At 50.4% G+C, this 10,836-nt stretch overlaps 1 pseudogene; it reads left to right on the forward strand.

The window, feature by feature from the left end:
- Positions 1–4,776: 4,776 nt before the first annotated feature.
- LOC139541096 (uncharacterized) lies at positions 4,777–9,312 on the forward strand (annotated as a pseudogene).
- Positions 9,313–10,836: the final 1,524 nt, after the last annotated feature.

The raw sequence follows: 10,836 nt of genomic DNA on the forward strand, positions 1-10,836 counted from the left end.
GCGAGAGTTGCACCCCTTCTGAAAAAAACCTACACTCGATCCCTCCGATGTCAACAACTACAGACCAGTATCCCTTCTTTCTTTTCTCTCCAAAACTCTTGAACGTGCCGTCCTTGGCCAGCTCTCCTGCTATCTCTCTCAGAATGACCTTCTTGATCCAAATCAGTCAGGTTTCAAGACTAGTCATTCAACTGAGACTGCTCTTCTCTGTGTCACGGAGGCGCTCCGCACTGCTAAAGCTAACTCTCTCTCCTCTGCTCTCATCCTTCTAGACCTATCGGCTGCCTTTGATACTGTGAACCATCAGATCCTCCTCTCCACCCTCTCCGAGTTGGGCATCTCCGGCGCGGCCCACGCTTGGATTGCGTCCTACCTGACAGGTCGCTCCTACCAGGTGGCGTGGCGAGAATCTGTCTCCGCACCACGTGCTCTCACCACTGGTGTCCCCCAGGGCTCTGTTCTAGGCCCTCTCCTATTCTCGCTATACACCAAGTCACTTGGCTCTGTCATGTCTCTCCTATCATTGCTATGCAGACGACACAATTAATCTTCTCCTTTCCCCCTTCTGATAACCAGGTGGCGAATCGCATCTCTGCATGTCTGGCAGACATATCAGTGTGGATGACGGATCACCACCTCAAGCTGAACCTCGGCAAGACGGAGCTGCTCTTCCTCCCGGGGAAGGACTGCCCGTTCCATGATCTTGCCATCACGGTTGACAACTCCATTGTGTCCTCCTCCCAGAGCGCTAAGAACCTTGGCGTGATCCTGGACAACACCCTGTCGTTCTCAACCAACATCAAGGCGGTGACCCGTTCCTGTAGGTTCATGCTCTACAACATTCGCAGAGTACGACCCTGCCTCACACAGGAAGCGGCGCAGGTCCTAATCCAGGCACTTGTCATCTCCCGTCTGGATTACTGCAACTCGCTGTTGGCTGGGCTCCCTGCCTGTGCGATTAAACCCCTACAACTCATCCAGAACGCCGCAGCCCGTCTGGTGTTCAACCTTCCCAAGTTCTCTCACGTCACCCCGCTCCTCCGCTCTCTCCACTGGCTTCCAGTTGAAGCTCGCATCCGCTACAAGACCATGGTGCTTGCCTACGGAGCTGTGAGGGGAACGGCACCTCCGTACCTTCAGGCTCTGATCAGGCCCTACACCCAAACAAGGGCACTGCGTTCATCCACCTCTGGCCTGCTCGCCTCCCTACCTCTGAGGAAGTACAGCTCCCGCTCAGCCCAGTCAAAACTGCTCGCTGCTCTGGCACCCCAATGGTGGAACAAACTCCCTCACGACGCCAGGTCAGCGGAGTCAATCACCACCTTCCGGAGACACCTGAAACCCCACCTCTTTAAGGAATACCTAGGATAGGATAAAGTAATCCTTCTAACCCCCCCCCCCCCCCTTAGAGTTAGATGCACTATTGTAAAGTGGTTGTTCCACTGGACATCATAAGGTGAATGCACCAACTTGTAAGTCGCTCTGGATAAGAGCGTCTGCTAAATGACTTAAATGTAAATGTAAAATAAGAATGTTTTTCAGTAGGCACCATGACTTAATTGCATTAAGCCCCAAATCATTCGATCCTTCTGATAAATTCACAGCCACTGGTTTATTGTTTCTTTCCATGAAGCCATAATCAAAACTTTGTATTCTTAAATCTAATTCTGCTGATGTTACATGTTTTTTCTTCAGATAAAGAAATAACTTCAACTGGGCCACACCCTCTAACACATCAACAGAAGTTCTCAGGTCTGTGATAATACTCAGAGTTTAATAAACACGAATGCTTCACACCAAAAACGTAAGGAAGAGATGGATTCCTATTCATTGTGCATTTCTTTAAATTCGCAACACTATCTTGGGACAATCTTCAGAGAATTCTGTCTGAAAGTCATTTTTCTGCAAGACAGAACCTACAGCAATACCTTGTGCTGAAAGACTCCACCAGGCCAAACAAACTATGTAGACCCAGTTCTACATCGTGGAGCTCTGCTCCTAGTGGTTTACCCCGCTGCCTAGGCAGCAAATAGCCTGAGAGAAAATTATGCACACACCTGCAGCCAATAGGAGTACAGGTGTCCCTATATAAGGGACTGAAGAAGCCTAGAAGAGAAGAAATCTCAGGACGAACCCGTCGATATCCTGTTGTTGACGTCGTCCTTCAATGAGCACATCTTTTCCACCCCCAAAAGCTCTTTTAAGAGCTCAGTGTCGCTGCTCCACTATGGCGACTTTGGACCCGCAATAACTATGTTTTGTGTGCTTAGGTTCAAAGCACGCTAGGGTCGGCCTCACAGATCCTCCGGAATGCGCCAGCTGTTCACTCCTTTCTTTAACGGAGAGGAAACAGCGATGGGCATTTTTCTGTGAGGATTTCCCTCTAGAGGACGCGATGTCTATGATAGCCTCAGACTCTGAGGCGTCATATGATGACAGCGCCTCTAGAGAGGATGAGGATGTTGGGAAGTGTCTGGATTATTCTCCGATAAAATCCAGTCTACCGACCGAGGCTGAAAAGAACCCCCTCCCTAGGGAGAGAGAGGTAATTTTCTCATCCTTAGGCGAGGACGAGACGGGCTCTGAATTTTCAGCAGCCCCCTCCTACGCAGTAGCCTCTCTGCGCTCTGATTTTACAGGGCTCATTGAGCGGGCTGCGAGCAGGCTGGAAATTACACTGCCCCCCATTCCCTCCGTTTCGGAAGTGGATTTAATGGTGGGCGGCCCCTATTCCAGACCAAGACGGGCAGCGGTACTTTTGGCACCGACCATGCCCTCGCTCGCCAAATATGTGGAGGGTGCATGGGAAACGCCTTTGACGGCCAGAGCGCCGGTGAAGGCGTATATCCCATTCACTAACGTTGATGGAGAACGGCCTCAAGAGATCCCCAGGCTCGAGGCTGCACTAGCGGCGTACCTCGTGCCAGGTTCGAGCTCTTGGCCGTCTGCCAAGAGACCCACATTACCGACGACTAAGCACAGTCTCACAGCACAGCTGGCTGAGAAGTCCTTTGTTCTAAGTACACAAGCTGTAGCATCAGCGAATAATATTGCCCTCTTGGCAGCCTCTCTATCCCGTCTGACCACGGGTAGAGAGGGGCTGTCGGGAGAGGAGATGGAGGAAGCGTCGAAGATTTCCGGCGCTATTCTCCATCTCACACAGGCATCGGCTGTATGTGCGGGGAGATCCATGGCCACTTCGGTGGTAATGGAACGACACCTCTGGCTGTCTTTGACGGCTATGAAGGAGACCGACAAAGCCACCCTATTGAACGCCCCCATCTCTGACAGCGGTCTCTTTGGAGCCGCCGTCGGGAAGCTTGAGGAGGAGAGAAAGCAGCTGGCTAGACACCTGCCTTTGGCAGGAGGGTCTAGAACATCTACGAAAGAGAGCGCTGCACTTCATGTGAGGGCGCCCACTGTTCATCCCCCACCCCCGCAAAGGGATGGAGGAGTCGTTGTGTCTGTTTAATAAAGAATGTGTTCCATTTGACTCAGATTCCTTCTCGCTCTCTCTCTCTCTCTTCCTCTCACCACTCTGTGTGCAGCGCAGCCCATTGCGGAGCTGAGCTGCACACAGAGGGCCGTTGTGAGTGGGAATGACAAGGAGAAAGCAAGACGGACGCTCGTAATGAGCCGTCATGCTATACCTCATAAAAATCCAACACTACACACTCTGAGGATTGAAGTAGATAGGGGTTTTAATAGCAGCCTGCGTACACAGCCCCATAGTGGCCCGATGAAGCAGTCGCTGTTGGGAGACGGCGCACTAATTCAGGCCGGCGCCTCAATTGGTGTAGCGCAGACCCGTGCTGAGTTCACGGAGGGCTGGAACCACAAGGTTACATGCATAACCGAAGTGTCGGCGCCCCCGATTCTCACAGAACGCGCTAGTGTTCCCTCCCCCTTTCGTAGGGGGCCCACCTTGGGCTGTCCCACCACTTCAGTGTTGGGATACAGCGGCGGCTTGGGCCATAGAGGAATACAGGTCCTTCCTACTGTCTGTACCACAGCTTCATCCACTCCTCCTGGCTAAGTCGGACGCTGGAGAAGGGTTATGCCATTCAATTCCATCGAACCCCACCCCTGTTCTCGGGTGTGGTGGAGACGGTGATGAAGACGCCAGAGAAAGTAGCCGCTCTTGTGAAAGAGGCGGTCACAGTAGTTCCCCAGGAGCAAAGGAACAGCGGGCTATATTCGCCCCATTTCCTAGTGCCAAAAAAGACGGGGGGTGAGGCCGATATTGGATTTACGCACTCTCAACGAGAGCGTAGCCAAACGGCCTTTCCGAATGCCCACGACAAAACATCTACTGGAATGTATTCACAACAGAGACTTTTGTGTAAGCATAGATCTAAAGGACGCATACTTTCATGTGCCGGTACTTCCGCGTCACAGGAAGTTTCCGCGTTTCGCCTTTCAAGGGGGTGGCGTGTGAGAATGCCATTTGGGTACGCCTTGGCACCTCGCACGTTTTCCAAATGTGTAGAGGCGGCATTGGAGCCACTGCGTGGTCAAGGGATAAGGCTATTAGCCTACCTAGACGACCTACTGGTTTTGGCCCCGTCAGCAGAGCTGGCGATAACACACACGACACAGACAGTGATTCACATCACGCGTCTGGGGTTCGCTGTGAATTGGAAAAAGAGTGCGCCTTGGCTCAGTCAGCAGATTGTCTTTCTGGGGTTACAGATAGACACTGCGACTATGAGGGCACGTATTTCGGATCCTCGACAGGCTGCCTTGTGATACGGATAAAACCTTCTCAGGGCTAACATGACACTTTTGGGTCTCATGTCGTCTGCCCACTCCGTGGTTCCGCTGGGACTTTTGCATATGCGCAAAACACAGCGATGGTTTGCTCAACTACGACTGGACCCAGTGAGGCACCGTCGTCGGTTGTTGACAGTTCCGCTCTGAGCGAGAGGGGATCTTAACTATTGGAGAGACCCGTAATGGCACAAGGGGTCGCAATAGGCAGGGTGTCATCCTACATTCCAGTGTACACAGATGCTTGTCTGACTGGATGGGGAGGGACATGTCAGGCTCGGGCAGTCGGAGGTGTGTGGTCCCAATCGGGACGTCACATCAACCTCCTGGAATTGGAAACGGTTCTACTGGTTCTGACCCACTTCATGTCCACCCTACGGGGACACGACGTGCTGGTCTGGTCAGACAACAGAACGACAGTAGCCTATATAAATCGCAAAGGGGGAGTCAGGTCTCCTGCACTCCACCGGTTGGCGGAGGAATTGTGGCTGTGGGCTCACGAGCACCTTCGCTCGTTGACAGCAGCGCACATTCCAGGCTGTCAGAATATCGGAGCAGACCTCATGTCTCGAGGGGGTCCCCGAGACGACGAGTGGCGACTGCACCCCGATGTTAATCTCCAAATATGGGAACGGATCGGGAGAGCCGAGGTGGACCTGTTCGCGTCACATGTGAACGCGCAATGTCCCCTATGGTTTTCTCTACGAGCCCAGGACGAACCGCCACTAGGGATAGACGCTTTTGCGCACCAGTGGCCGGAGGTTCTCCTGTACGCATTTCCACCGCTGTCCTGCATTCTCCCACTGCTAGCCCGTGTGAGAACAGGAGGGCTGTCAATCATATTGATAGCCCCCGACCGCCCAGGGGCTCCGTGGTACGCGGAGATGATTCAAATGTCGATTGCGCCATCATGGCCAATTCCACATCGACAGGACGCGATGTCTCAGGCGGCAGGCATGATAGAGCATTTGCCTCTAATCGGCCAGCCACTGAAGGTCTGGCTCCTGAGAGGGACAGGTTAGAGCGCCGTGGGTTATCTGATTCGGTAATCAGAACCATACAGGGCTCACGTGCCAGTTCCACATACAGGACATGACAGTAGATGGAACATGTTTTCACAATGGTGCGCCACAGAGAATGTGGACCCCGTGTGCCGTCAGGTTGAGTGTGCTCTCTTTCCTACAGTTCATGTTTGACAAGCAGCGCTCACCCGCCACCATTAAGGGGTTTGCGGCAGCGATTTCAGCTTGTCATGAGGGGTTTGGCAGGGACACTGTTTTCAGTCACCCTCTAGTGAAACGGTTTCTATTGGGGACGCAGCGGCTTAGGCCAGTGGCTAGAGCCACGCTACCACATTGGGATTTAACTTTGGTACTCGAGGCGTTCTGTGAGACGCCGTTCGAACCATTGAATCAAATTTCCCTCAAGATGTTGTCTCAAGACGGCACTGTTGCTTGCCTTGACTACGGCCAAGCGTGTCAGTGATTTGTGTGCTCTTTCGACAAGACCCGACTGCCTTGCCATAAACGGCGACTTGAGCAGAGCGGTGTTACGTCCTAACCCGGCATTTACGCCGAAGGTTATTAAGAGCTCATACAGGTCGCAGACCGTTGAGCTATGGGCTTTCTCCCCCCCTCCTCACGAGGAGCGGAGAGAGGAGAGACTTCATCGCCTGTGCCCGGTGCGCGCCTTGGCGTGCTACGTGCAGCGCACGGCGATGATTAGGTCATCACCTCAGTTGTTTGTGTGTCACGGTGCTAACGCACTGGGTAGACCACTTTCAAAACAGCGGCTGTCTCATTGGCTTTGCGAAGGCATTGAGACGGCTTATGAGGCGGCAGGGCGACCAATGCCTCATGGCGTAAGAGCCCACTCCACTCGTGGAGTAGCGGCGTCTACGGCACTTTTCAGAGGAACTGGGGTAGAGGATATTTGTGCAGCGGCGTCGTGGTCGTCACCGTCTCCTTTTATCCGATTCTACCTGTTGGACGTGTCGTCTAACTCTCTAGCTCGTTCTGTACTCAGCGTAGTTGAGGGCAGAACTTGAGTTAAGAAAGGGTGCAGGACTAATGAGATGTGTTCCCATTAGGTCCGCTCCTTTTTGACAGAAGAGAGAGACACACACACACGTGTGACATGACCTTTGTTTGACACTGTCAATACAACAGGGAATGTCTAGACTGCCACCACTGTGTCATTGTGCTGGGAAATAGTACTGTAACCTAGTGTTACCCTACTATTAGACTGGTCACTAAAGTTGAGGGAATATTGAGGCATCATCTATCTGCTGAGGCAGAATAGTTGGCCTAAATTCTATCGTCTGCCCACGAATCATTGGCTCTGCCTATGCATTAAGTGTGGCGGGTTACACTGAAAAAGCAGTGAGCATGTCTTCTAAACTGGTTCAGCCTGTACTCAGCTTTGCTGACGTGAAGGCTAGAATTAAGGCAGGAAAACACAGGATTAATGGACTGGGTTTCCATCAGGTCCGTTTTCTCCTTTATTAGAAGGACTGCAGGACATGACTCCTGGCTCCTCCATTCACTTGAACTCCACTAGCGTACACACCATGTCTGGAAGAGGCAAAGGCAGCAAAGGACTCGGAAAGGGAGGCGCCATCTGAGACAGGAGGAGGGAGATTTCACCGCGTTCTAAAAGAGCAAGCCCTTTTAAGGGTAATTCCTGGTTTTTGTAGGCAGAAATCGACTTCTCTCACTCCAGTATCAACTTGCTGTCGGGTTCCCCTCGTGCTGCAAGAGCGAGCGACTGCCAACACGTGCCGAGCCGTCTCAACTGTGCCTAGACAACCCTTCGTTCTCCAAGGTAAAAAGGTGTGCTTGATTTAAGGCGTTCCCTTTATTTATTTTTAAATAATAATTGTATCACTGATAATCTAGTCCTGTCACGTAGTTCTATGTTGTAGCACCAGAGAAACAAATTTAAACCGCTTCTTTTTTAGCCGGTACTTAACATCCACACCGCGTGTTGTTGTTTCCTGATCATGCAGTAGTATTTTAGCATTTAACTAACATACCATTGGTTCTCTATTACGTTGCCCTGCACCCCTCCCCCCTCATCCTAACTAACAAAACTACATTGTGTGAGCCAATTTGTTCTGTGTTTGGCCGCCATTTTAGCTTAAGGGAATATCTTATAATTAACCACTGGCACTATCCCATTATTAGAAAGTGTTTGTACTAAAAAATAAATAAAAAGCTGAATCTACCGTAAGCCTCACTACAAAACCAACAATGGCTACTGCACCCCCAATCACAAATGAACAGAGAAAATTGATATGGACCAAAGCTTTTGATGGGAAATCAGACATAACTAGGACACCATCTGTGGAGGAAAAACCCCATCAAACCAAAAAGGATCCCCGCCTATCCAAGCACGTCAAGTCGCAAGTAGGCAAGAAAAACACACTATCACTGGACTGTTATACCACTTCTACACAGCAAGAAATTACAGTGCAAAAAGAGAGTATTAACTCTCCCGAACCCACCCCTGAAGAACCTAGCAAACCAACGAATGCTACCAGGCCACCCAAGGAGTGTATCAAATCAAACAAGGACACCATCTCAATTTCTCCACCAAGCATCACCACCGGAGAAGAAACACCACTTACCAAGGACAAAATGGACCCTATAGCGCTCCACGAAGTACTAGCTCAGCTCCAATATCTTGCCAGCGAACTCAACAAACATACCCAATCAACCCCTCTTGCCCCCTTTGCTCTCCAACTACAAGATACCCTCATGGAAATGAGCACGGCACTCGTACACGGCGATACCACAGCAACTAACCCTCCACAAGCTCTACCTCTATCCCCACCTCAAGATACCTATTCTGATATTGTCACTCAGAATATGGGAAGATATGGGAAGCTGTACAGTAGCCACCCACAAAAACACGCCAGAAGGGAAAGCACGAGCGACGAGCATAAACTGTCTCCTGTGGTAATTGACTTCTTGAACAGTGATGCCCTCCCACCTCCCTCAAACAAAGACATCTACAAAGAAATCCTACGCAATAAACCTAATATCCAACTGCAAAAGCTCATCCAGATGAGAAGAGGTGGAATCCTTGTATTTGTCAAGGATATCCACTCCCTGAACTCCCTCCTCTCCCCCTGGCCCACAGGGGCCTTTAAATGGGGCAACAATAAAGTGTAGGTTGGCACAGAGAGGAAACCAAACCACCCAAGACAACAAACCCACTAAACAGCTAATCATCAAGGGCATCCAAATGGAAACCACCAGCGACGAAATCCAGCAGGAGTTGGAGAGGCAGCGCATTACAACCACTAAAGTATACAGGATCGTCAGCCGAGCCACACAGCAACCGACTACTTTCATCAGTATTCACCTCAGCAACCCGGACGACGCGCCTGGCCTACTGCTAGAGGGATTCTACATGAACTACTTCCACTTCAGGGTGGAAAAAGCACGGCCACCCCCCACCAGCATTAAACAGTGCTACAAATGTCAAGAATTCAACCACGTATCCACCGACTGCAAAAACCAGGTCAAATGTCTGTGATGTGCTGAAAACCACCACCATAAAGAATGCCTCAAAGAGAAAAATTATGCCAGCTGTGCCAACTATGGTGGTGCCCACTCATTGGTATCCAGACAATGCCCCACCTATCTAGCCCTCACCACCACCAAGGCCACCAGGGCTACTACCACCATCAGCGCAGCCACTACCAACCATCTCACAAACACCAAGCCTCTCCGGCTCTCAGCCTCTCACCAACACCATTCACCTGCAGGAGGATCTGAAAGGAATATGCAGAGACGAAGAAATAGTAAAAAGAGTTATGGACAGCATAAGGAAACACAGAGACGGCCCCACCTCTTAACTTTGAATCGCCTTCTACAGCCTTAACTACACTCCAAATCAAATGGCTACTCCAACAAATGTTCTACATAATCAACATCAGAGGGTTAAGGAGAAACAAGCAGGAGCTGAAGCAACTTCTTCTAGAAAAGCAAACCAGCATTGCCTCTCAACGAAACCTTTCTAAGTACTAATGCAAGATTCCGTATTCCTGGCTTTAATATTCTAAGGAAGGATCGACTAGAGGGATGCAGAGGGGGTGTGGCACTGCTTTTAAAGGAAGGAATCGAGTACTCTGAAGCCGTTTTCAACCTCACCAAAGAAGAACTCAACAACAATGAGTACACTGCAGCGAAAATACTCCTAAATGCACAAACAACTCTTCTGGTAGCCACCATATACTGTCCACCCGCAACAACACCCTCCGAAAAATGTATCACTGCCCTTGCAGACAACGCCCATACCATCATAATGGGAGATTAATGCCAAACACACCGACTTTAATACTACAAACCACTCGGGAAGAGTATTAAGGGATATCCGACAGCACAAACCTGGCCATCCTCAACACCAACGAGCCCACACACATCCATTCTTCAACCTCCACGGCAGACATCCTTGATCTTGTCCTCTGCTCCCCGGACTTGGCTGCTAAACTCCTTAGCTTTTCCGTCAGCCATGACGTGGGAAGTGACCACCTTCCTGTCCTTGCCTCCTTCTCTCTCCAACAAGCACCCGAAAAACAAAGATACAACTACAAGAAAGCAGACTGGGAAAAATACCGAAAATGCATTACAGGCAAGATAACAAATATTGCAGTAACAACACAGAACCCCACGGATTTGGACCAGCTGGCTGAGAGACGAGGGACTATCCTCATCCAGGCCCGGAAAGAGACCATCTCACTTACCACCATCAGACCACCACAACAACAACTCCCACCACATATCCTCAGTCTCATCAAGCAGAAAATAAAGATCCGGAGAGACTTTATCAGAACAAGAGCACCCAACCTGAAAACAGAAGTTAATCGGTTGCAGAATCACATCAGACACCAACTCACCCTTCACAAACAGAAACAGTGGACTACCTTTTATCACCAGCTAGATGCAGACACCAACCCTCGGACCTTCTGGCAAAAAATCAAAACAATTAACGGAGACAAAACCAATAATATCATACCTGTGCTAAAGTCTCAAAACCAACTCATCGAAGACAACGAAA

The sequence above is a fragment of the Salvelinus alpinus genome, chromosome 2, assembly GCF_045679555.1.
Source record: "Salvelinus alpinus chromosome 2, SLU_Salpinus.1, whole genome shotgun sequence".
Taxonomy (NCBI): Eukaryota; Metazoa; Chordata; class Actinopteri; order Salmoniformes; family Salmonidae; genus Salvelinus; species Salvelinus alpinus.